Source organism: Chelonia mydas, chromosome 9, assembly GCF_015237465.2.
Source record: "Chelonia mydas isolate rCheMyd1 chromosome 9, rCheMyd1.pri.v2, whole genome shotgun sequence".
In the NCBI taxonomy this organism is placed as follows: domain Eukaryota; kingdom Metazoa; phylum Chordata; order Testudines; family Cheloniidae; genus Chelonia; species Chelonia mydas.
This window is the reverse complement of record NC_057855.1, coordinates 83,412,302-83,418,301: the sequence shown is the minus strand read 5'-3', so window position 1 is coordinate 83,418,301 and position 6,000 is coordinate 83,412,302.

Below are 6,000 nucleotides of genomic sequence, written 5' to 3'. Positions count from 1 at the left end.
TTATTCTGACAATTAGCTATCTCTAGGGTCACTCTTGCTTAGCAACTTGGAAGAGATAATTGTATACTCATCATGTGAAGCACAGTCCATTGTATGTCTACTGTATAAATCTCAAGTAGTTACTAACAAAAGAATGCCCTGTCTTGTCAAAACATTTAGGATCAGATTTTTTGGGTTTTTTTTTAAGGCCACTTTGGGGTGCATAAGTGGCACTAAGTAACCTTAAATGGCTGGAGAAGATGTCTCTGCTAGCAGAAAACTGGCTTCCTAGACCAGCCACTGCCCCTTCCTCCCCAGAGTAAGGGCAGGGGGTGCCATTCTGGAGATGTTATGAAGCAGAACTCTACCCAGTTCTCATCTAGCCTAAGTTACAGCTGCTTCTGTGCAAGTCTAGTCAGAGCCAGTTTACAGCTTCCCGCATCTGCTTCCATCAGCATCCCCTACTGTGCTGGAGCATTGGCTAGAACTAGGGCAGGATGGCAAATCTGCCCCTTATGCCCATCCCACTATTAAAGAGGAATGAGCATATCTGAAGCACAGTTAACTGGTTCCTTTTGTGGACTGATCACAAAGATGCAGCACTAGCTGTATCTTGTATCCGTGTCCCTTCAATAAGCAAATTAGTCAGGTGCAGTTATAAAGTAATTCTTTAGTAGACTATACAACTAAATAGGTTAGGCCAATTTACAGGGGTCCCATCTCCTCTTAATTTACTCAGAGGCTCTTTTCCAGTGTGTTTCTCTTCTTCCTCCATAGAAGCTGGAAAAACCATTGTCAAAATGCTCCTCAGTGTTGTCTTGTTCCTTCCTTGATTAAGATACTTGCCCGTTACAAGAACTAGCAGCAGGTTGCATTGCTGTAAACATTGGAAAGAATGGTATTGTGGCAAAATGATCCCCATCTAAACTACTTGCAAAGGCATTTAAGTTAGCAAGGAATTTCCTAGGGACTCCTTGAACCAGGAGTAGAGTTACACTGGTTTCCATTAAAGTCTTTTTGTTTTGCCTTTGGAACTGTGTAGCTTTATTGGCATGTATCTCTTGTCTGCCATAGTCACCATCAGCTTTCTATTTGCTTTTGTGAGCAATTCAAGGTGTTGACTTTGATCTCCAAAGTCCTGTTTGGTTTGGACCCTTGCTTCTTTATAGATCACATCTCTCTGTGCGGCATAATAGTTGAGATCAGCTGGTATGGTCCCTAGCTATTAATGTCTGGGGCTTGTGACCAGGTGTTCAGAGAGGGAAACCCACTGTGCCATGGAAATCAATTCACCATTGTTCCCCTGTTTACTGACTTTCAGGACACAGTCTAAAGTCAGTCTCTTCACTCAGGCTTTCCTGTGAGGTCAGATGGCTGGAAAGACTCAGTGACTTTGCTGAATTTTTTATGTTGATTATAGGTTTTGCTGTGCATTTGCTGGCAGGCCCAAAGATGGGTGAATTTTATAAAGCTATCAATAAATAAACCCAGGGAGATCATTCAAGTTTGATCTTCATTCTGAATGAATCTACCATCCATGTCTTTAAAGTTTCAATTCTCTATTGTTTGCTATCCATGTAGTAATTCTTATAATCTAAGTGTGGAGAAAAAATACCTCTTCCATTTAATTGTCTGTTAATGTACTTTTATGGAAAACTCAGTCTTTTGTATAAATATTATTAGATTTTTTGATCCTTAAAATCCATCTTCAATTTTCCTTTAACATTTAGCTGTTTCCTTTAGCATTTAATGACAACCCCCTGAAGCCACAATTAAATGTCACAACAAAAAAAATTGGTGGTTGAATTCTTCAGAAAAAGGAAATGAAGGAGAAAAGCCCTTCCTTATGCTAATCACTGATATTACTCATTCTCCTCCTCTGACAGGCAAGTTTCATTGCCACTCTGTTTAAAAACACTGATCTTTAAAAAAGATCTCACTGAAACAGTGAGCCCGGTAAGCTAGTAATAAAATAAAGCAAGAATTTCAAACTAAGTCAGATGTTGGGTTTTTTCCCCATGTAGTCATTGCATCCCATACTAGGCAAAATCAGGGACAAATTTGGTCTGTTGTGACCATGTGTAGCTGTTTCCAAAAGACTGCCTCTCGCTGTGCACCATGCAGTAGCAGCTCTGGTCAGTGCAGACGCAGCAACAAACAGAGGAACATCAGTAGGAACTTGAAAGGTGATTGTTCTCAGGGAAGGCTCTTTGGCTTGAAATGCACTGCTTCTGGAGTGAGGCTTCTTCCCCTGTGGAAAGATGCAAGACTTGCCTTTTTTAATACGGACAAAGACGCATAGCAATTCCTAAAGTGGATCAGAGCCATAGTCCATCTAGTTTTCAGTATCTTGTCTCCGACAATGGCTAGTATCAGATGTTTCAAAGGAACAAACCTTCCAACAGCCAAGACTCTGATCCTGCAAAACACTGCTGAAACATATGAGTAGTCCAACTGAGGTCAATGGAACTACTCAGGCTAAAAGTTAAGCATGTTTGCAGGATTGAGGCTCAAGTACAGTAAATGGTTCTAATCCTAGTATGTGAGAGGAGCCTAGAATCTTAATCTTCTTTATCATGTTTTTGAGGTACTTAAATTCATGTAATGGCAGCTACATACTACTGTGATGAGCACTTTAATAATGTGTAATTTTTAAAGGAAGCATTTTTTTTACCAGTTTCAGTTCTCCATCACTCATTTGAACTATAGTATTTTCCTGATATGCTCAAAGGATATTTAGTACAGGTGAATCCTTTATCACATGGACATACAAAGAAATGTCTCCAGTTCTCAGAAGTGTCCTGGGAGTTGCATCAGTGTCATCAAGAAAACAATTTTGCCTATTTGCTCTAATATGGGCAGAATGGCTAGGCTCCAGAGGAAATATTAGCCAAGTTTTTCTGTCTGTTGCACTTAACAGATGTTTGTTTCCTTTCTCTTTTGCAGCCAATGTTTGCATCTATCAATGCTACAGTGTTTTTGTATGGAGGAAAACTAATTTAACCTCAGGAAACAAACGACATAAATGTTCCACTGAAAGCTGGTTCACACATTGTTATCTAAACAGACTCACTCACTTACTGCTTTATAACTAAACCTTCAGCTCACTGATTTAAAAACATGAGGATTTGACATGCTTTTTTTAATCATCTATTTTGGATGCTTTGTGTTGACATTTAATTATCTTGATACTCCCTGACATGTGTTCTTGCTACATTAGCTGACAGAAATATAGATAAATGGAGCAGCCTACTAACTTCTTCCTAGAAGATTCATGCTAATGAGTCCACACTAGAGGAAATCAGCAAGTATGCTACTTTCTGGGCTTTTCAGTTGAGTAAACAAGCCTTTTTTCAATTAATTAAACAAATGTACTTCATCAACTACTTAATGTGCAGAAGATCAGAATGATTAATGACAATCACTGTGGAACTGGATTTATGATGGCCCATGGAAGGTTGGACTAGGCTCACCCATTATGGCTTAGCCAGAAGGAATAGGGGCTGACCTTTGAGTTGTTCTTGGTGCAAAGGTAACCTTCCAAATGTGAACCAGACTTACAACAAGGCAGCAATATTTGCCTGACACAATTAATACATGGTAAGTGTAAGTAGTCCCAGTTTCTCAGCTAAGTGTTTACGGTGGAGACTGTCCCAGTTCCAGGATTAACTGGACCTCTTTGGCCTTCCTAAGGGCACCCCTTTAGGCCTCAGGCTGTCATCTCTCTATGTGCATGAACTTGCACTCCTCTCCCTCCAGACCAGAGTTCTAGGCTTGTAGTACCCCTTATCACTCACTGTGCTTATCCTAGTGTAACACCAACAGACCCCAGGACCTCTGTAGCTTAGTGCATGAGCTAAAAGCCAACTGGCTGTTAGCTAAAGCTGTAGTGCACACTTTTTTTTTTTTTAAATATCTAAGTGGTCTCAGTGCCACTAGATGGGATAGAATACCACACCTAGAAGGTGTGTGGGTTACGCTAGCAAGTCTGACCTTAATCTCTTGTTGGGGTGGGGACTCTTTTTTTAGCCTGAGGGCCACATCAGGGTTTCAAAACTGTATGGAGGGCTGGGTAGGGAAGGCTGTGCTTCCCCAAACAGCCTGGCTCCTGCCCCCTGACCCCCCCCGCCCATGCCCGTTATCCAACCTCCCCGCCCCCTTACCATGCCGCTCAGAGCAGCATGTCTGGCAGCCGTGCCACCCGGCTGGAGCCCGCCACGCTGCCAAGAACGCTGGCAGCATGGCAAGCTGAGGCTGCGGGGGAAGAGGACAGCAGGGGCAGGGCTGGGGGCTCAACGGCTGGGCAGCATGGTCCCGTGGGATGGATGTGGCCCGCAGACCGAAGTTTGCCCACCTCTGATCTAGTGCCTGTAGTTCTAGGGGCTAGGATAGTTTTTACCAGTGACTGATCAACCTTCACAAAGTCCTGTAAATCTATTTGGGACAAAGGCAATACAGAAGTAAACTTATTTAAAAAGTCTTCACTTATGCTAAGCTTACCACATGTTGCCCATCTTCCACATGCAGACCCTGGTAGGTTCCCAGATTCCTTCAAAACCTTCCAGCAGAGTGTTGTGCTCTTGATTAAAGTTGCATATCCTTACTTGGATCAAGTGAGGACTGCCAGATCAGGCTGATACAGGTTTGGGTCCTTTGTTTCAGTAGGGCTCCTCAAACAGGTAAAACTAATCAAGGCCTGTAACCCTAGAGGCTGAAGCTTCAAAGGGTGGGTGTTTGTATAACTGGCATTGGGACTTTGCATTAATCACTTCCCAGTGATTCCAGCTTCCACAGGAAACTCAACCAGGACCACAAAGACGCACAACACTCATTGATAGAAATGTCTGACTATTCCATGTGCTCATAGCATCTGGCACACTTCAATATAATAGTCTTTAAAGTTTTCCTTGCTTCCAAGGTCTCATATCTGTCATATTAATGCCAATATGAACACTAACAATATTGACTATTTCATTGCTGATCACAGCATGCAAGAATGAAGAGGGATGTTAAGATCTTTACAATCTGCTGAGAGTAGCATGTCATTTTGGTACCACAAGTGGATGGTACTTGTATGGACAAAGCTAGGGAATGAACCACCACTAATTATTTTCTCTAATATGACCCTGGCTCTGTTAAGAAGATGGCTACCTCGGGACTGGAAGGCTGAAGAAACTTAGCCTTAGATACGCACTTTAAGCCCAATATTTTGTTTGTGTCAAGAAAAAAAATTGTAAAATAACATTGAGAGGAATGTTCTTAGTTAGTTCTTTTTAAATGAAAACAGTTTTGAAGCTTAAATTTAAGCTTCATTTCCCAACCTTGTTGAAGTAACCTGACAGTTTCACTTTTGGGTTCTCGTGCACTGACTAGTCTATTTGCCTGACCCACAATAAGTAAAATGCAAAGAGTAAACAATCAGCATAAATCTTGGGTGCACGGTCTGGAGGCTGCCTGCAACCCATATGGTATTGTTCACAGCCCCATTGCATTTGCCAACACTCATGCCTTTGACTAGAGACTCAGGCATTTGTGAGGGCAGGAGGCAGAGCAAAGAATTTACCAAGACTGGTTACATATGTTTGGAAGAACTTCAACTGGGGTACTATCTGGTCACCCACAATAAAGCAACACCGAGAGAGTGCCGGGCTTGGCAAGCTGCAGTGAAGACAGTTCTCGAGCCTGACCTTTGATCAAATCAATTTAGAGCAGGGCCTCAATTTTCCTAATTTTGAAATGTACAGTTTCTGATGGCATTCCTATGTCCCCTAAATGGCAACCAAAAGTCTAGGCATGGAGTGAAAGGGGTAGGGTGGAAAGGCTCAGGGCTTTTGGTTTCCTATTCTACTCAGATACAAATCCCAGGATTTTCCAGACAATACAAGTGCTGCTCCTTTTAGGAAGGACTACCAGGTTTCTACAACCACACCCAAGCTGAATACACTCATGCTCTGTAAGGGCAGCCTTGCAAGCAAAATCTCAGCATTGTAGCTGTTTACAGGCACACTTCAGACTGACACT